Source organism: Eptatretus burgeri, chromosome 9, assembly GCF_056783735.1.
Source record: "Eptatretus burgeri isolate ZD-2024b chromosome 9, Ebu_testis_v1, whole genome shotgun sequence".
In the NCBI taxonomy this organism is placed as follows: domain Eukaryota; kingdom Metazoa; phylum Chordata; class Myxini; order Myxiniformes; family Myxinidae; genus Eptatretus; species Eptatretus burgeri.
In genome coordinates this window covers 5135878-5158244 of record NC_140969.1, presented here as the reverse complement: position 1 = coordinate 5158244, position 22367 = coordinate 5135878, and the positions used below count along the sequence as shown (strand labels likewise).

Sequence of the window (22367 nt, the reverse complement as noted above, 5' to 3'; positions counted from 1 at the left end):
GGAAAAAAAGAGAAACAAGTTAGTGGAGGTGAACAGTGATCCTAGATTTGGGAGTTTCAATCGGCTTCAGCACGGGAGATTCCAATAATGTTGAAGGCCTTGGTTTCCACAGCGGCAAGCTGAGCAAGCTGTGAGGGAGGGGAGCCAGCCCAGAGGGGGAGCAGTTCTCCATCAAGCTGCTGATGAAGACCTTGTATGATGGAGGATGCCCAGTCGGCGATGGGCTTTGGAGACCAACTCTGAAATGTGGTTTGCCCAAGAGAGATTATGGCTGATAGTGAGACCAATCAGTTTGAATGGCTGAATCGCTGAATCGATTCAAGAGGATTGTTAAGAAAGTAGGATGGTTTTCCAGATGGTCCTTTCAGGGAGACAGTGAGTGAAATTTGTCAAGATTGAAAGGCATATTCCAAGCATTTTACCAACTTATTATTCCATCAATATCTTGTATTATACTTCCCTTTTTCTTCGCTTAACTACAAAAAAAAGAGAATTTTTTTTTTTAACAAGAAAAAATACCAACTCAATCTTCCTGTTGCTCATTCTGTTGTTTATTATTTTCCTCTTCCTTCTCAATACTCGTTTCTTTATTTTGTCTTGATCAAATAACGATTTCATTCTTATACTTAGAGATTCTAAATGATTTCACCACCGCATGGCTCGCAACACCATCGTGTACCTCACAACCCCTACCGTGTACCTCGCAGCCTCCACCATGTCATTCGTATCCCCCATCGCGCGTACATCACAGCCTCCATCGTGCACCTCGCATCCCCCATCGTGCACTTCACAGCCCCCATCGTGCAGCTCACAGCCCCCATCATGCACCTCACATCCCCAATCGCGCGTACCTCGCATCCCCCATCGTGCACCTCACAACCCCCATCGTGCAGCTCACAGCCCCCATCATGCACCTCACATCCCCAATCGCGCGTACCTCGCAGCCTCCATCGTGCACCTCACATCCCCCACCATATACCTCACAGCCCCCATCGTGCACCTCGCAGCCCCCATCGCGCATGCCTCGCAGCCCCCATAATGCACCTCACAAGCCCCCACACGAAGTTTTCTCAATATGGAAAGCTAGCAGTACGTAGGCTAATTTTCGGTCAGGCTGATAAGTTTCTGCCCATCACGAGGCATGCCAGAAAACATAATACTGCAAATTTCAATGCTGAGCTCTCCCACCAGTCTCTCTGTACAAATTCATGGTGACATGTTCTCAACTCAAACTCTGGTGTATGCCCCGACTCCATCCCCTCCCTCGTCTCAAATGCGATCTCTTCAGACGATAGCGAATATAAGGCAGAATGTCTTAACTCTGCCCTTGTCACCAAATCTCATGTAGCCAAGTCATCCTGCTCGATCATTTTACCCCATCATTCCAATGTACACTGGACATTGTGTCCCTTTCACCCGAGAAGATAGAGAAAGTTCTCTTCAGCAATGGGCCAAGTTCACAAACCCTTAGCCAACCTCTCCTGATTCCCTCCTTTCTCTCTTGTTTTTCTATATTCATTCTCTTGTTTATTGCATCCAATAGTTACAATGACTTGATTTTCTACACTCTTCAACCTGCCCTTCTGCTTTGGCTGCATCACTGTCTGCCTGGAAATCAGCAATCATCACTCCAATCCACAAAGAAGGATGCAAAAACAGATTCCATTAGCCATTGGTTTGCATTCTGTCCCAATCACTCAACTCTGGACATATGCTGCTCCACTGCCCAGTAATGGCCAGAGGCCCGAAATCACAACACGAGGTCAGTCCCATATCCATAGACATATCTTTGGCAGTCGACAAAGTCTGAATCTTGCTCTGCTGACATGTTCCCAGCCTGTGACCTTGAAATGTATGCCTTCATTCCTGGACTTCTGACTTCTTCCACTCGTGCAGTCACCTTGCTGCTATCAATGGAACTCTCTCCTCTCCCAGTGGAGATAAGGGTGCCGGTTGGCAGTTTTCCAATCAGTATTGTTTTTCATTTGCATAAATGGTCTCTCTGATGCTCTGGGGCTGACAGAGCGGCCCAGAGGTATGCAAACTTACTTCTGAGCTAACTAGCCTGGGTTTGCATCTCAGCCTGGCTACAAACTATCATCTTGGTGTCTTACAGGCAGGGCGAGGCATCAATGTGTATGCTGTCCCTCGGATGGACAGAAAACTGGGTGTCGTGTCTGCCAGCATTAGTTGGTGGATGTTTATGATCCCACAGTTTCCTTTGTGAAGAGTAGGCGAGCTATCGCCACCACCCTGGCCAAATTCCAAATTCTTACCTTAACCTTCAAGGAGGCATTGTATGAGAAACACAGCTACACCCCCTCCCCCCCTTAGCCAATGATGTTCATATGACTCCACATTGTGTCAGAAAGTACTCCTTCCCTTTGATGGCCAGGAGAGCTCTATAATTGATTGTATGCTGGTCTGATAAATTAAACGTGTCCTTCATTCCTGGAAAATTTCACGATTCCAATTCCTATATTCGTGGTTAAGAATCTCTCTGGCAGCATCGTCAAAGGAACCCACCGATTTTCGTGGTCAGGTTTAGTCTCTTGAACTTCTTGCTCTCCTAACCAGCCATGATCGGGGCTGAGCATATAAAGCAAAGCTTGCCTCCAAGAGCCAGCCTCAGACTAATTAAATCGTCCTCAATCGTTCCAAGTCTTACCTTGAAAAATCAGAACGACTCACAGCATAAAAGCCCTTTGGCCAGATATTGATGGAGTACTGCTTTCTCCTTTGGGCTGGTACCCTTGCATTCTGCCTCTCCTGCTCTTTCTCTCGACTGGATTCTGGGGGATCCAAAGCTCCTCTGCATGTTTGCTCTTTCTCTTCACTAAATTCTGGGGGATCTAAGGCTCCTCTGCACATTCGCTCTTTCTCTCTACTGGATTCTGGGGGGTGGTGGGAGTAAAGTTCCTCTTCACATTCGCTCTTTCTCTCTGCTAAATTCTTGGGGATCCAAAGCTCCTGTGCATGTTCGCTCTTTCTCTCTACTGGATTCTGGGGGGGGGGGAGGTAAAGTTCCTCCGCATGTTCACTCTTTCTCTCTACTGGATTCTGGGGGATCTAAAGCTCCTCTGCATGTTCGCTCTTTCTCTTTGCTGGATTCTGGGGAATCCAAAGCTCCTCTGCACATTTGCTCTTTCTCTCTACTGGATTCTGGGGGATCCAAAGCTCCTCTTCACATTGGCTCTTTCTCTCTGCTGGATTCTGGGGGGTCCAAAGCTCCTGTGCATGTTTGCTCTTTCTCTCTACTGGATTCTGGGGGGTTCTAAAGCTCCTCTTCACATTTGCTCTTTCTCTCCACTGGATTATGGGGGATCTAAAGCTCCTCTGCGTGTTCGCTCTTTCTCTCTGCTGGATTCTGGGGGGTCCAAAGCTCCTCTGCGTGTTCGCTCTTTCTCTCTGCTGGATTCTGGGGGGTCCAAAGCTCCTCTGCGTGTTCGCTCATTCTCTCTACTGGACTCTAGGGGATCTCAAGCTCTGCACGTTCACTCTTTCTCTCTGCTGGATACTGGGGGATCTAAAGTGCTCAACATTATTGGAATCACCTGCAATGATGCTGTTGCACAAGTTCTGTTGTTCTCACAACGGTGGGAAATTGGTTGACTGTTTTTTTTTTTTTAAACCACCTCTCTTCTGGTGTCACTCCTGTTCTCTCATCCCTCCAATCTGCCTGAACAACTCCAGGAATTCTCCTGTTTGTGTAACTACCTTCCTCTGATCTATCCTACTCTTCCATTCAGGGCTTGAAGAGGTTCGTGCACTATCACCTCGCATCCTTAGACACATCTTTTGTTTTTTTTTACTCTTCATTTACTCTAAATACCCCAAGCCTCTTGCAGGTTGTTGTTTCCTCCTCTCTACTCTTTTCTTTTTTCATTCAGTCCCTTGCTTATTACATGCAACTCTTACCTTGCTGCCCAACTATCAATTCATGCCCTCTTCCTCAACGAGACATGATCTTACAAAGGAATTTTAAAAAACTATGGCTATCTGATCCAAATTTGAATTACAAAATGTAAAAATAAAAATTACAGATGTCAAAACATAGGCTTGTTGCTGAAGTTTTAGTGAATGTGTGTTTTTCAGAGCTATGCAAAGTCCTACCCCACAACATCGCTTTGCTTTGTCAGAGGTTTATCCCCTCAATGTTAAAATTGCTCTGCCATACACTCATATGATACTACACCGTAAGCCTTGTGCACAAATGGAATATTGATTTCAATTATGTCCTCCAGTATGACAGTGACCTCATGTCTTTCTTGGAACAAACCTTATTGGGGGTTGTGGGTGATCCTTGGCTAGCCAAACCCAATACCACGTGACCTCCATTGTGATGATAAGACAAAGTGACCGCTGTGTCTCAAGTCAACCTTCGAGTAAACTGTGGCCAGAAAAAAAGAGAAAGATCTGAGAGCAGACTTACTGCATGATAAACGAATGTATGTATGATGCGAAGACAGCCGCATGGAGATGTAAACATGATGAAATCACGACCTAAAATCACAGTTATCACAAACGAATGGAAATGTTGGTTATGATGACACCGCAATGTTATCCGTCCATGCTGTGACGGTTCTACGACGTAAACTAACGGAGCTGGAACAATTGTTAAAGACAACGTTGCCATCACATGGACTTGGATTCTTGGTTCTTGAGGCTTAATTGCATCGAGTGAATGTCTCAGCAAAAGTGCATGTCTGAAAATACCATCTGCACAGCATGAAACCGAGTGAACCCTATTAAATTTTTTTCCCTGCTACCTCGTCAACAACCGCCATTCATTGTACCTGGTGATCCGCGATTCGTTTGGAGAACATGACACTCACGTCCAACAGCTTCCCAGAACTTGATGTCGTTGATAAATCTGTTGAATGAGGGCTGTCGAGAGCAAATGCTTCCCCACTGTCAACTCGGTGATGTTTCTTTTGTTAGAGGGGTGCACATTGGCCATCAATGGTTTAAAGACTACGATGAAGGAATCAGATAAAATTAACCACTTATCAAATACAAAAACTTGCTCATTCAACACCACCATTATTATTTATAACATATTATGAAATTGTATAATATTAACATTAACCTAAGGCTCATAATGGAGATCATACATAGATGGTATGCAGGGGCAATGAGATTAGCACACATCGGTGCACTTTATTTGAATTAACAGGACGTTAGTAGCAAGATGGACACATACATTTACAGATATTTAATTTGAACCTGGATTCCGAGGTATAATGAACCATGAGTGGAGATGGAACGTTAAATAGGCCAACCCTTTAAATCAATCGGTTTTCGGCTTTGTAGTATTTCGTCGACTGTACTTGTACACCTACTTCCTCTGGGAATGGCTCGAAGGATCATGTTATTAATCCTCTCTGTGGTATATAGATTACAGTAGATATAGGATTGAGTCCGTTCGTCTGTGGAGGGTGCAATCGGGTTTCCTCTCTTTCAGTTTAGTGTTAAACATCAGGAGTGACTGTTTAAAAAGGTAATCATATGTGTTTGGGGTTTATAATATTTTTAATTCTGGTAGGCTTTCCCCATGGAACGCCACGATAAGCTATTTATACACGATAACATGGCGTTTATCCAAGGAGGAAAACCCCTTGTGGGGGGGGGGTGGGGGGATATTATTGGTATTAATATTGTTTTGTAATAACAGTAATATTATAAGCCTGGTGTTGGCTTAGTGGTTAGGGTGGTGGCTTGGGATCCCAGTGTCCTGAGTTCAAGCCCCGTTGGCTGCTGAATTAACACCAGGGGGTTGACTCAGCCTGTCATCCTTCCGAGGTCGGCGAAATGAGTGCCAGTGTACTGGTCCCGGTGTATGCCCCGGTTAGAATAGGTGTGCCATATCCCTGTGTGTCGTAAGAGGCGACCAGGGTTGGCGTCAGGAAGGGCATCCGGCCATAAAACATTGCCTCACAAAAAGCCAAACCCATGCACAGCAGGGAAAAATGGCTGTAAAAACGGTCATTTTTTTTTAATAACAGTAATATTATGCTATTATCATAAGTGTTATAGTTTTGTTATTAGAAGTGGCCTTGGGAAAACATCACAATTAGCTATTTATACACCTTAACACAGTTTTTGTACAAGGTGGAAAACCACCTTGGGATGGGGGGCAAATGAAGTGGCTATAACCTCCATCGTGTGACCCTTTGTCCTTCTGTCAAGTTTGGTTGGGATTTAAAAAGCAACGACCGAATGTATTGCAATCAGACAGACAGATAGACAGACAGACAGGCGGAGAGACACCATACTGCATATTTTAATGTGATAACATGGGCTGGTAGGATGGCATAGAGTTAGCACACTTGCCTCTAAGCTGTCTAGCCTGGGTTTGAATCCCGACCCAGTCATAAACTATGTGTGCTGTCCCTCGGATATGTGTGCTGTCCCTCAGACAGATGGTAACCGGGCGTCCCATCTGCCGGCATTAGTTGATGACCAAGCCTGGTGTTGGCTTCGTGGTTAGGGTGGCGGCTTGGGATCCTATGGTCCTGAGTTCAAGCCCCGTTGGCCGCTGAATTAAAATACACCAGGAGGTTGACTCAGCCTGTCATCCTTCTGAGGTCAGCAAAATGAGCACCAGTGTACTGGTAAGGGGGACACTGCATCAGCGGTATAGCCGCGTCCAAACCAATGATGCAACCAGCAGCCACAGGCTGAGAGAGAGAGAGAGAGAGAGAGAGAGAGAGAGAGAGAGAGAGAGAGAGAGAGAGAGAGAGAGAGAGAGAGAGAGAGAGAGAGAGTGAGAGAGAGAGAGAGAGAGAGAGAGAGAGAGAGAGAGAGAGAGTTGATGGACGTTAAAGATCCCATGGTGTCCTTTGAGAAGAGTAGGCAAACTACCAGCAGCACCCTGAACAGAATTCCAAATTCCTGCTCTAACTTTACAGGGGGCACTGAATCAACGGCAGCTTCACAATGGCCCCAGGAAATGATGCAACCTGCATCCATGTGCTGCATATGAAAGAAGAACCTAGATCACAACATACTGTGCTAGATGGCTATTTACTTGGGTCAGACACGTAAAGGCATCGATTTACGATTCAGGAAACACACGAACTTGGTGTATCAGGCAGAGTCAGGCCAGTGAAAAGAGCTAGATTATCATCTCATCCGTTTTGTTATGCGTTCTAAGACGCATGTGGAATAAGGAACGGTTTTCTTCCTTTTCTCCAAGCATGAATGATTTGAACAGGCATTTTCATGAGGAAGGCACCACATATATGGAGGTGGAAGAGAGAAAAGAGAACAGTAGGAATAGCAGAGAGAAGCTGGAAAGGACGTCATGGGGATGAGCTGCCTCCACGGTCCCCGAAGTGCAACATTAATGAGACCATGGTTTTCTTGGAGCCATGTAATGAAGCTGTGATGGGTGCAGGGAAACAGGCAGTGATTGATTATGCACCATCATGGATTCGAGTGAATATTTTCCAACACCTTCCACCTTGCTTCTCCTGAGACACACGACCACAGTTTACATCTGTACTTGCATATTGGTTCTGTTACCATCTTTCTCTAGAAAAGGTACATAAGTGTTACGTTTGTCATTAATAAATAATGCTCGTTAATAAAGAACCTCCTTTGGAGGAGCACCTGTGACGCAATAATAAAAAGTGCCATAATGGTGAGAGTGTCTGCTCTGAGTCTGGGAGGTCAGCGGTTTGAACTCGACCCCAGCTGAGTCGTACCAATGACTTAAAAAAAATTGTACATGCTGCTTCCATGCTTGATGCTCATATTTTCAAAAGAACAGAACACAGGCTTGATGGGCCAAATGGCCTCCTCGTGCATTGAAAATTCCTTCCTTCCCAAGGGAACGCCTATTTTTTACAAGATTACACGAGTTAAGGCCACTATTCACATGGGTCATTGCCAGGTTTGCCCACCCTTAGCCCACCCACAACCTGCCCAAATTGTCCACTCATTCTACAAATTTCCACTCTGGAACTGCTTAACTTAACAGAAACTCTCGATACCTTTTACCCACTGCCGTACCATCCAAAATGAAAACAGCATAGAAGCCAACTTACAATAACAAAATACATTTCATTAGTGTGGTCCTTTACCTTGAGGATCGCGGAGCCATCATGTTGGTGTTTTGATGAGCAAATCAATCCTGGCAGTATCCATATCCTCTAGGCCAGAGCTTTATTGATAAGACTTTGGAATCTGGCAGTGCTGCTGGTGATAACCTTCCAGCTCTTTGTTTGAAGACACCCTGGGATCTTTAACAACGTCCATCAGCTAATCCTAGCAGATGGAACACCAGCTTCACATCCATCCAATGGCAGTGCACATTTTGGTCGAATCCCAGCTGCCTGCGAGAACACCAGTCTGATGATATATAATCAAGTCGAGAACGTAACGCAGACCAAACAGCTCAACAGCAAGTGTGCTACCTCTGCGTCATCCTGACGGCCACATCTCCCGACCAGATCAAAATTGTTTGCTCTTTCATGTCTGATGACTACCTTTGTGAAAATGCTATCAAAGGTCATCATGGAGGGTCATCACATAGGTTATTTCACCACCTCCCTCTTCCATTAAAAAAAAAAATAGGAATGCTGATAACCTTGAATTCATCGCCATTTGTTGTTGGTGCTCTCCATTTTCATCAATTTGAGATGGTTCACCATCATCTCAGATCATCTCCCATCCAAAACCATGATCTTTTCTATCCCTGTTAACCAAACTCACCTCTGTCCAAATATCCAGTTTTTCCTTCCTGAGAGTTTGCTTCTGTATCCATCTTCTCCAGCTCGTGCATCCTCCCCGACCAATCATCCTTCCTCACTTCCTTTATTTGTCAAACAGTCCAAGCCTTATCCTTTAACCCTGCTGTTGGTATACCCCCCTCTTTTTTTCTGTTCCTTTTGTTGTGTTGCGTCCTGATTCGTTCAGTGTTGTAGCTTTTCCACGAGCCTCGACTTTGTATACAAAAAATATATAAAAACATTAAAATGCACTTCATACACTGATCCAACAGATCCTTGATAACATCACCTGATCCTTTCTCTTGAAGCGTTTTCCTTGTCGAGGGCGTGGCTTTGTTGAGCTCATCAAATGATCCATTATTTCTTCCACTTCTAACAAGACCTCATGTTATAACTCTAAGTCCGAAGGAAAATCACATTCAGATGAGTAACGGTGATATCAGTCCCAATTTCCTAACTCTGCGCAATAAGATTCGCAAGAGCGTGGATAAGGTCTTTCCTGCCAGTGAGAAGGATTGGATCCTGCATCATGACACTCTCACCCCTGAATCAGTCAACTTGCGGCGCAAAAACGATGTCTTATTGGAGATCATACAGCATGGAATTGTACAGCTGACCTGCAAATGAGCAGTTGTCTGTTTTTTTTTTTTACTCCCTCTACAAAGGCAATTTGAAATAAATCAAGATGTGTTGGCTCGCTCTATTATCACGCACAGATTATAGGATTTGCTTATGTATGCAAGAGCAGACCCCACCGGAAAATGGGCAAACGTTAATAAGCTCCATTGTAGCCTACACGTAGATTAGCCTTAGTTTGCACTTGCTCAATCAATGCACAATAACATGCACTGGTAAGTTTTGCATTCACAAGGCATGGCCTTTGGTGTCCTAGATTTTGGTAAAAGCAGTTCCACCGAGCAGATTGTTTGAAATTAGTCGGAACTTTGATTCTGGCAACACTTGTTGTCACGTATCTTGGTTATTTTACATGCGAGCTTGTCTATGTGTTCGTTGCTTTGAATTAATCGATTATGTCAGGTCAAATACGACGTACATTGAATATGTTCACCGAATGGGTCCAAGTAATGTTGGAGTGTCCAGGAGTATGCCCTCTGGCTGGCTTGCTCGACTCACTCTGCTTCTGGTATTGGGAAAGGTATGCTGTCCACCACAGGAAGCTCGGAGAAGTCGATATTTCCGGCATTAACCCTTCATTTGTCCTGACATGAGGAACGGTTAGTACACCCGAAACATCAACTTCCTCTTGCTCCGCATGAGAAAAGACGTCGATCAATGTTCTGTTCATTCCATCCATCGTTATACCTGTCTGCCGACGTAGAATGACACCGGCCTTCACCAGAAAGACCCGTTCTTCGTTATACAATCCTCTTTTGTATGGTCAATCTCATGTTTCTTTTCTTTGAAAATCTTTTTTTAGGCCTGCACCATTGCCGGATAAAACAAACCATTTGATTATGTTTTATCCCCATCCCCACCCCCCCTCTCCCTGACATGGGCATTTAGTAATCTACACTAATAAATGTGTGTGTGTGTGTGTGTCGTTGGTTGTTGGTTGTTGTCTCCATATGTGGGTTTCAGAATGTGGAATGGAGTCCTCCCAAAGCAGGCTCAAAGTATCCACCTTTATTTTGGTAAGGGGGTCACGATTCATGGACCAAGCTGTGAAGTTTTCTGTTCTCAAAGTTTTGTGCCGAGGGCTCTCTTCAGGATCGTTACTGAGCCCAGGACGGTTTCCAACTGCAGTTTGTTTGTAGTAAAATTCCCAGGGATGGTTTTTAATATCTCTGTGAGGTTCTTCGTCATTATTCCTGTAGCTCCAGCTATCACTGGTACAACTTTGGCATTCTTCAGCTTCCAGGATCTTTTAACTTCATTCTTGAGGTCTTGGTGTTTGCTCATTTTCTTGATTTCTGTATCGTTTAGTCCAAAATCACCGGTATTAACACCTCAACTAGCAATGCCTTCTCTTTTTGTATCTAAGTATGATATCTGGTTGCAATGCTTTCTTTTCAATGTTCATGCTCGATGGGATCATTAGGTCGTACGTGAGTGTTAGGTACTTCCATGTTTTCAGTGATTGCTTTTGGTTAATTTTCCCACAAATTTTCTGGTCAGAATATCAAAGTTTTTGCAGAAGTGCCAGCAGATTACTTTACAAACTCTGTTGTGTCATTGTGTGTACAGCTGTTCTGACATCAGTTTTACCCTCGCCAAAGGAGAGGGTATTGGATTTGGGTCCGTTTGCTTGTTTGTTTGTAACTTGAAAAACCGGTTTTTTTCAAGTTTTTTCAAGCCGTACTATCATCCAGCTGATGATAGTACGGCTCTGTACGAAACTATCTTCAGTTTCCCATTGATCCGGGTCTTTGTGCAGAAAGTCAGAGTTCAAATGCAGTAAATCAAAAAAACTTTTGCTTCTCAGAGATGCGAAATCTTCCAGTTTTCGGTGCATGATATCTTTCTGGTGAACAACAGCTCTTTTCGGTGCTTCATCATCGTGATCGTCTTGTTCTTTTAGAGTTTGAGATATTTCTATTTTTGTCTCAATTGACATGTTTCAGTCAAATAGACATAATGGTATCAGTTCTACCAATAAATACCACAGCTGTCCCAACAACTTTGTCCCAGCAACTTTGTCCCAGCATGGTAATTTTGTGTGCCGACAGACATCAAAGGCGAGAAACCAGGAAAAAATCATAGAACCATTGGAAAGCATCCAAATAGGGAAGTATAAACAAGCAGTCATACACTGGTACGTACGAAATCGTCAACTTCCCACAAAAATTTCTGTCTCTTTTTTTCTTTTCTTCATTCTTGAAGAATGAAGTTTTCTCATTTTCTGTCAAAAAAAAAAGCTGTCTCTAGAGAAGGTAGCGACGCAAACCAGAAGTTTCTACGATAATTCTGTACCAAACCATCAAAAATCGAATGTTTGACCTCACTGTGACCTTGACCTTTGACCGATTTTGACCAAAAACTAATCAGCACTAGCCATCACGCTCCTGAATCACGTGGTGTAATTTGACATTGGTAGCTTCTTCCGTTCTCGAGTTATCGTGCCTACAAACAAACACACAAACACACACACAAACAAACACACACACAAACAGATGACGGAAGTCATCAATGATTTCCTAAGTAATAAACAAATTAATTAAAATAAACAAATGAAAACAAATGCAGGTGAGCGACCAGAGACAACGCCCAAGCACGGTTTGTTATTGCTTACAATGTGTCAGCACACCCCGCTTGTGTATATATATATATATATATATATATATATATATATATATATATATATATATATATATATATATATATATATATATATATATATATATATATATATATATATATATATATATATATATATATATATATATTGTTACGAATTCGCGCCCGCCGGCGTGCGAACTGCCGCTTTCCACTCCTCTAATCACAACCGCGTCGCCCACCGGATGGACAATTCAGTCGTGACTTTCCGGAGCTAACGCCGGAACCCTGTCACGGGCGGTTCTTCAACCCCACCACGGCCAAGCCAATTGTCCACCCGCGCAAGATAGGGTCACTCGCCGAATTCGATATACCTAAGTACCTGCACGGGGAGCCGACCGGGCAGCCGTACCTCAACGCAGGTCGGCTTGAGACACGAACCGCTAAAGCGGTCCGTTCTGTTCTGCAGTGATAACCGAGCGGGTATTATCGCCGACCTCGCCGGATCCGATTCTATTTAATGGGTGTTTGAAACCCCACTATTTTTTCCGCGATGCAAGATGGCATTTTCAATAGGGGAAAGAGGACGCAACGAACGGATACATTCAAACAAAGCACATTTATTTTACACATGCGCGTATGTACAGCCAACACGTATACAGGCAAACAAAAGCAGGCAAACACTACGACCGAATATGGTTATTATTAATGTACAGTCACTTCACAGTTTTTACTTGTCAGGACACGGCGCCACAAGATTCACTCAAAAGGAAGGAAAGGGCCACTCTCATAGACGAGAGTAGCAGACAGAGTCCATGGACCTTTATAGTGCGTGAGCCTTGGTTGACCAAATGGGCTCGTGAGACCGATGTGGCTTACCCGCACCCTCGTGGTGCGACGATGGGCAGGTCGCGATGTCTGCTCCCCACGGCCACCAAGACAGCCGCGCCTGATTGCAGCCTTGCGACGATGGACAGGTCGTGACGTCTGTTTCCCACGGCCACTAGGACAGTCGCTCCTGATTGCGGCCTTGCGACGATGGGCAGGTCGTGATGTCTGTTTCCCATGGCCACGAGGACTACCGCGCCTGATTGCGGCCTTGCCAAGGCGAGGTGATCCGGGCCCCAGCCGGCAACGCAGTTTGAGAGGAACGAACGGGTCTTTTAGTGCTCAGTCAGAGTTGATGCTCTATAAGAGTTGATGCTCTATAAGAGTTGATGCTCGATAAGAGTTGATGCTATAACGACCCCGTCCACTCCTCAGTGATGCGCGAACTGTGCCGAGGTCCGATCACCTCGGACTGCCTTGGCGCTGGCAAGCTCTCCCCGGCTGTGGTCTCCACGAAGCTCCTTGGCTTTCCCCGACTGACTCTCTCCAGACTTTGGCTCCACTCGGCTCTCCGACCCCTCCAGACTGCCTCGAAGCTCCGTTCTGCTCGCCCTTATATAGGGCCGGGGGGACGAGATTTGGCCTTTGCCCTCTGACCCTTGACCCTGCGCAGAAAGCGGACGTGGTGGAGATCACCGGCCCTCTGGATCCGATTCTCCGAGAGTGAAGCTTCCACACAGAGAGGATGTGGTAGAAATCAACAGCATTTGACCCCCACAGGTCCTGCCCCTTTCTCTCCTGTGATCCGTTTTTCGAGGCGAAGCTTCCACACGGAGCGGACGTGGAAGAAATCACTAGACTTGCGCTCACAACGAAACCTCCCGCGTCGGTTTGCAGTGACACTGTTTGCTGGGGACTCGCCGCGGCTGGTGCAAAGATGGCGTCGTTTCGGAGACGAAGGTGAGGCGATGTTTGTGGCATGGAGATGTTGACGGTTGCTGGCAGAGTGGTGAGGATGGCGTGGTTGTTGAGAGGCAGGTGTGGTTGTGGTTGGTGTTGTGGTTAAGGGGAGCGATTGCAGTTGTTGTCATGGTGGTGGAGATGTGGTTGGTTCAAAATAACGATAGAAAAAGAAAAACCTACCTCAAAGGATCACAGCCCTGTGACACGAATAATTCGCATTAAACAACGGTGGGGAAATCTAACTGAACACAGACTTACCGGAATAACTGAATAAGGAACCTTTATGGTGTTCTGCGAATTTCCACAGCCGAAACAATATATATATATATATATATATATATATATATATATATATATATATATATATATATATATATATATATATATATATATATATATATATATATATATATATATATACATATATACATATATATACATATATACATATATATACATACATATATATACATATATATACATATATATATATATATATATATATATATATATATATACATATATATATATATATATATATACATATATACATATATATACATATATATATATATATATATATATATATATATATATATATATATATATATATATATATATATATATATATATATATATATACATATATACATATATATACATATATATATATATATATATATATATATATATATATATATATATATATATATATATATATATATATATATATATATATATATATATATATATATATATATATATATATATATATATATACATATATATATATACATATATATATATATATATATATATATATATATATATATATATATATATATATATATATATATATATATATATATATATATATATATATATATATATATATATACATATATATATATATATATATATATATATATATATATATATATATATATATATATATATATATATATATATATATATATATATATATATATATATATATATATATATATATATATATATATATATATATATATATATATATATATATATATATATATATATATATATATATATATATCTCATTCTAACCACTGACTCACTGACTGACTACCTGACTGATATTAAACAGGATACAAAAACAAACAAATTAATCCATGCTAAAATTTATCCAGCTGGAATAAAAACCAACATTGCTTAGATGTCACTACATTTTTGACCCACAATTCATTTGTACTTCATCCTAAAATATGCAATTTGGTGTCTGTCTGTCTGTCTTCTTTGTTACTCATCCATTCCAAATACCTTGACAGGGGGGCTATGGGTCACACGACGGAGGTTGGAGCAACTTTGTTTCGCCCCCCCCCCCACTTTTGGAAGGGGCTTTTCCACCTCGGACAACCTCCGTGGTAACATGTATAAATACCTCATCATGGCATTTTGTGGGACACACCTAAATTATGCAAAGTAAAAGAAGTAAAAGTAAAAATTTTACCGAGAAGTAAAAATTATGACAACAATTTTTAGATCCTCGTGGAGGATCTCAAAGTCTTACTCACGTTGTTGTTCTTGTGGACTCTTTTGTTTCACAGCCTACAGTTTTTTCGAAACTTCCTGAAACTTGGCACATATATGTAAAAATATCCTGCGCAGACAGTAACCATCTCCGATTTTGAAAATTCCTCCTCGAAAAAAAGTGATGACGTCAAAATATCTCTGCTAATGGAAATCGCCCAAAAAAATTATCTCAAACTTGGCAAGCTTTTGAATTCTGTTTGCGGGAATCGAGCAGGGCATTAGCAGAGATGAATTACTGCACATATGATACATCACTATGACGTCATATCAATTTTTATGACGTCATTCCTATTTTTTGACATTTTTTGTTTCACAACCCAAAGTTTTCATCGGATCTTCGTGAAACTTGCCATGTATATGCAGAAAGCCCACGCGCAGGCAGTAACCATCTCCGATTTTGGAAATTCTTCCGAGAAAAAAAGTTGACGTCATAATATCGCCACTAATGGAAATCGCCTCTACCATTATCTCCGAAATTTGGCAAGCTGTTTGAATTTTGTTTGCGGGAATCAAGCCGGGCATTAGCACAAATAATTTATTGCAAACCTGATACATCAAAATGACGTCATATTAGTTTTTATGACGTCATCATTAAGAGGACGAGGATCTTAGCTCATTCGAGCTTGTTTTAGTTCCATCTGACGATAATGGCATAATGATAATAATCACACAAAAATAACAAGTAGCGGTATGCTCAAAGTACACCGCCCCCACGCCAAATAAATGAATAACAAATCCTCCAACGTGCGACATTGCCGGGGTGCGAAGCCACCATGCAGCACATGGAGTTGGAATTGAGATGGAGCGGTGTACAATAATTAATTGATCAATTGCATAATTAACATCAATAAATAATAATTGTAAAACAATTACTTTCTTAATCAATTGGCTAATAACACACCAAAATTACCAATGTTGCATCCAAATCTCTAACTTTTTGAAAATTTAAGTAATTCAACGAAAAATGAATAATTAATCGATTAACTGATGATTCGATAATTAAATCAAAAATATCCTTTAGAGCCAAATCACTTGTTCACTGTCGTCTCCAAATATCGGCTATCTGGCTCAAAAGGTGCCCGAGATGTTGCCCAGATGAGAAAGAAAATAAATAAGGAATTAATAAATCCATAATAATTAAGTAATCAATCAATAGATCAATCAAAAAAGTTTTTTTTATTTTTTGCCAAAGCACATCTTCACTTTTGGGCCCAAATTTCAGCTTTCTAGCTCAAAAGATGGCTGAGATATCACCCAACAAACAAGAAAACAAAAAACAAACGGAGTAAAAACTGAGTACTCCCTTCGGTATGTGTATGTATGTATATATATATATATATATATATATATATATATATATATATATATATATATATATATATATATATATATATATATATATATATATATATATATATATATATATATATATATATATATATATATATATATATATATATATATATATATATATATATATAAGCCTGGTGTTGGCTTAGTGGTTAGGATGGTGGCTTGGGATCCCAGGGTCCTGAGTTCAAGCCCCGTTGGCTGCTGAATTAACACCAGGGGGTTGACTCAGCCTGTCATCCTTCCGAGGTCGGCGAAATGAGTGCCGGCGAAAGTGGTCCCGGTGTATGCCCCGGTTAGAATAGGTGTACCATATCCCTGTGTGTCGTAAGAGGCGACCAGGGTTGGCGTCAGGAAGGGCATCCGGCCATAAAACATTGCCTCAAGAAAAAGCCAAACCCCTGCACAGCAGGGAAAAATGGCTGTAAAAACGGTCAATATATATATATATATATATATATATATATATATATATATATATATATATATATATATATATATATATATATATATATATATATATGTACATGAAACGAGCTCCGACCTTGGCTCAATATCCTGAACATATCTGCATTGTACTGGTCTGCACAGATAGGGTTGGCAACCAGGTGCTGTGCAATAGCAGATCAAGCAGGTACAGTGGCCGGTGGTTGCTGGATATTTCTACATGCTCACACTAGTTGTGTTCTAAACCTCACAATCTTTCTTTGAATCGCCAAGGGGACGTGTTGTTTGATCCGATCAGCCAATCTTAATGTTGTGCGGCCCACGTACCGAGCTTCACATCGGCACTTAAACTCGTAATGGTGAATGGGCCTTAGGGAAACCCATCCCCCCTCTCTCCAGGATGTGGTTGCGAGCGTCAATCATCGACGAACTCTGCTCCAGCCAATGGGAGCTCGAGGTGAAGATGATGAGCCGACCAATGGGAATTTGAATTAACCGTGACGTCATTACGGTTGAACCAATCAGAGTCTACCTTATTGAGACCTACGTATAAAGCACGCACCTTCACTTCCTTTTTCACTTGCTGCGATTTTTACCCTGGAGAGTGCAGCACAAAAAGCTTCGGTCGCTATTATGTCATGTTTATTTGTATCCATATATACATACATGTACATATATATATATATATATATATATATATATATATATATATATATATATATATATATATATATATATATATACATGACCAGTCAAAAGTTTTAGAACACCCCCATTTTTCCAGTTTTTATTGAAATTTAAGCAGTTCAAGTCCAATGAATAACCTGAAATGGTACAAAGCTAAGTGGTAAACTGCAAGAGGTTAAAAAAAAAAAGTTGAGGTGACCAAAAACTGAAAAATAATGTAAATTTCAGAGTTGTCAAAAACGGCCGTTTTCAGAGAATAAGTATTGGATTAGCAGCTGCAGCTGTTCTGCAGCAATGGAAGTAAATTAAACATTAAAAGTTGATGCAAACAATTCCTACAGGTGTCCCAACTTTTGTTGATAAGTTAAAAACCCTCTGTCTCTATAAAAGCAGTGTTGGAACAGACTGATGCTTCACCCTCTGAAGCATTATTTGGACAATATTGCACTGCAGGAAGTAGTATATTGCTGCCATAATGGTGAGAAAAAGACAATTAACAAAGGAAGACAGACAGCCCATAATAACCCTTAAAAGTGTTGGTCTTTCTTTTAGAGAAATTGCAAAGGTAGCCAAGGTGTCAGTGAGTACATTTTCCTTCACCATCAAAAGGCACTTGGAAATTGGAGGAAACTGACAGGAAGAGGTCTGGCAGACCCAAAGCCACAACACAATCAGAAGACAAGATTCTCAGTCAACAGCTTGCGTGATAAGGTGTGCTTGAATCTGCTGTCCTGTGAGCTGCCGAACACTGGTCGAAGTAAGGAAGTCTCAGTTTCAACTGTGAAGAGAAGACGTAGAGCTGCAGGTTTGACAGGTCGAGTGGCAGTAAGAAAGCCATTGCTAAGATGACAAAATAGGAAAAAGAGACTTGCCTGGGCCCTGAAGCACTTCCAATGGACTACTGAAAACTGAAAGGTCTTATGGACCGATGAATCAAAATTTGAAATCTTTGGTTCATCACGCAGGGATTTTGTACACCGTCGAGGAGGCTTAAGGATGGTTCCTCAGTGTGTAACACCAACTGTCAAACATGGAGGAGGAAGTGTGATGATCTGCGGCTCTTTTTCTGGATCCAGAGTCGGCAACTTGCGCAATGTGACTGCCACCCTGAACCAAAAGGGCTACCACAGCATTTTGCAGCGCCATGCAATACACTCTGGTCGATGCCTAGTTGGTCAGGGGTTCATCCTATAGCAAGATAATGACCCAAAACATACCTCCAGGCTATATCAGATCTACCTTAGAAGAAAAGAACAGGATGGTGGGCTTCAAATCATGGAATGGCCAACACAGTCTCCAGACTTAAACCCCATTGAGCTGGTTTGGGATGAACTGGACAGAAGTGTGAAAGCAAAGCAACCCACAAGTGCAACACATTTGTGCAAACTTGTGCAACAGTGTTGGGAAGAACTTTCCGAACAATATTTGATTTCCATTGTGGAAAGAATGCCACAAATATGTTCGGCTGTTTTATCTGCAAAAGGTGGCTACTTTGACGAGTCAAAAATTTAGATTAAAATTTGTTCAACAAAACGATTCCATGGTTTCTTTTTTATTAGCAATTGTTTATTTGTTCTATGCTTTAATTTCAGAGTACATTGACACATTAAACTGCTTAAATTTCAGTAAAAACAGGAAAAATGGGGGTGTTCTCAAACTTTTGACCGATGCTTACTGGTTGGTTCGAATGTGAATAACACGAAAAAAATGTTTTTGATCCCCAAAAAAGTGTTACATATGTCTCGAAACGTGGCTCAAAAATGGGAAAATTTTCCATTTTCAACATGAAATTATGTCTTTTGTTCTTGTACTGACATGGCTTGTTGTGCATATGAGATATATATTGTTTAGATCTGTTGTATTGTCTGCTTGTTACTCCTTTGAATCACTGAGTCCGTCAGTCAGTGACTGACTGACTGCCGTCAATTTTAGGTCTGGTATCCGGTCATTCAGGCATTTTGCGAAATTGCCTTTCGTGAACTAATGACAACTATTCTGTCGTTTCAGAATATATACTGAATTCAGATCGTACCACTGATGGCTTCTAGAGATCGTGACGCCCTGTGGCTGATTGCTTCTCTAGAGGGAGAAATTGCCGTCCAAACGAGAGGTTTTGAAAGTGCAAACGAGAGGAAAAACTGTTCGTGATAGTGCTACAACTGTAGCTGATATGATCCTAGTATTTTTGGGATAAGGCAATAATTCCTTGTAAGTTGAAGAGAAACTTGATACCCGCGATTGAAAAACTGGTGGATGAATATAAAAAGCTGAGGAAAAACAAGGAAAATAAACAAAAGAGGTCCGAAGGACTACAAGAAAAAGAAGATGAGGGACAATGGGCACATAGATGCTAAGCCAGCGAGAAGCGAGAGAAAAGCAAGAAACCGGCAGGAAACAGAAATAAAGAAGAGAGAAGCAGAAGAAGAACGGTTTCATCAATCGTCGGAGAAAGCTGTACTGGGGACCAGTAGAGAGGAGGGAGGAAGAGAGAAGAGGGAGGGGAAGCTATGAGTTGGTGAAGAGGGGGGAGCTAAGAAGGGGGGAAGAGCGAGGAAGTGGGGTGTGGGGAGGTGGGGAGAATGATTCCTCACCAAACGTTGTTATACACTGCAGGAGGGAGGGAGTGTGAGAGAGAGATGGACACAGACAGAGGTGTGGGAGGAGTGGGTGGAGAGTGCTGCATTTTATTAGGAGTGGGGGAGAGAGGGAGAGAGAGGAGGGGGGAGGAGTGGGGGAGGAGAGTAAAAAAGAGAGAAAGGTGAGGGGTGGAGGTGGGGTTAGCAAAAAGGATGATATGTTGTGCTTAATGACTGAACACACAAAAAAAAAACAAGAAAAGAGCAATCAGAGATTGCAGACCCTCACCAGGACTTGTTTTGTGTGGTGTATTTTGTGTAGTTTCGTGTGGTGTATTTTGTGTGGTGTTTGTGCACTGGTGTGTTACGTAATTAATCAGACACATAAGCAGAACTGCGACTTTATAACTGCTGATATGACAGCGATGATTGGGTACCAAGATGTCCCGCTTTGATGCAACCCCACTTTGATCAGACACTTGATCCTGATCCATTATGTTTTTTTTTATTATTATTCAATTCAATTTAGAATGGTATTAAAATAAATTCAATTCAAATCAAATGGAAGACCAAATCCATAGAGTTCTGCATTGGAATCATCAGAAGGAACCCAAGCAAGCAAAAAGCAAAGATGAAGTCATCAGGAGGAACCTGGATCGGATTTGCATTTCAGCTACTCCTCCTCTACCCTCAAACCCATGCAGGTGCAGCCAAGTGAGCCTTATTGAAAAAGAAAAAAGAAAAAAAAACAGAACCCACATAAAAAATAAATAATTCTAGCTACCAGACCGTGTGTCCAATTAGGTTGAAATTTAAAACATATATTCCCCATCAACACTAGATCATAAATGTGAAGTTTCATGTCGATTGATTAAGCGGTTCAAGAGAAATAAATTTTTTAAAAGATTTTCGCTCAATCGAATATGGCTGCCAGACCGTGTGACCTCTCAATTATTTGTGAATACCCTGGCATTCCCATGGCTTGGGGAACATTTGTGGAAAGTTTCATACTGATCAGATGTAGTATTCTACATATGCAATTATGACATTAAAATGAAGGCACCTGTGATGTCATTTAAAAAAAATCACTTATTCCCCATGAGTACTTGCCGTGTGCCAAGTTTCAGTTTTTTCCTTGGTGCGGTTTCAGAGAGAGAGGTCCAAAGTTTTTCCATTTTTCCAACATGGCTGCCACACCACATGACCTATGATGTCTTATTTTTTTCGTAAAAAATTCTACATGAGTATTCACTCCTGTGGTGAAAATTTCGTCTCTATCCGATAAACGGTTGCAGAAAAAAAAGACAAAAGCTCTGCAGACAAAGAAACAAACAAACAAATGAAATTGCTCGTTGAGCAAGGAATTGCCGGAATAACTTTGTCATATCTCCATGATCTCTGAAAAAACAAAAACCTGAAATCAATTTGGCTCTTATAAGTCGATAGTGCTTCTGTTTAATGAGTTATAGCACTTAGTTTGGTTATGATCATAACTTGGAAATCAATCAGACTTTAAATGGCGTTTTTATCACAATTTGAAATTTTTGACCCGACCCCCCCCTGACATTCGACCCCCGACCGCTAAGAAGGGTGTTGGTGTGACACCCCAATGGGACATATGGTTGGATGCAGTATTGCAAAATGCACATTTTGGATTTGGTTTGAAGTCGATACGAGCATTTTAGCGGACGTTATTGCGAAAATAAGAATTTCGGTTTTTCGGTGACCTTGACCTTGACCTTTGACCTAGATTCACCAAAAATGACAAGTGTCTAAGTTGGACCATGGCCGACGTCTGGACCTAGTTTGGTCATGATCACTGAAACGGTGTGGCTGCTACAGGGTAAACAAACACACAAACAAAGAGACAAGACAGACAGACACAGAATGACACACACAACCGACAAACATAATTGCCGAAATCCGAAGGATTCCGGCAATTAACAAACAAGAAAAAGAAGTCCTGCAGAGCAAG

At 41.7% G+C, this 22367-nt stretch overlaps 1 protein-coding gene across 1 annotated transcript in view; it reads left to right on the top strand.

Moving 5' to 3' along the window:
• Positions 1-22367, top strand: part of LOC147019455 (uncharacterized) — a 76109-nt gene that overhangs the window by 5189 nt on the left and 48553 nt on the right. The window lies entirely within an intron of this gene.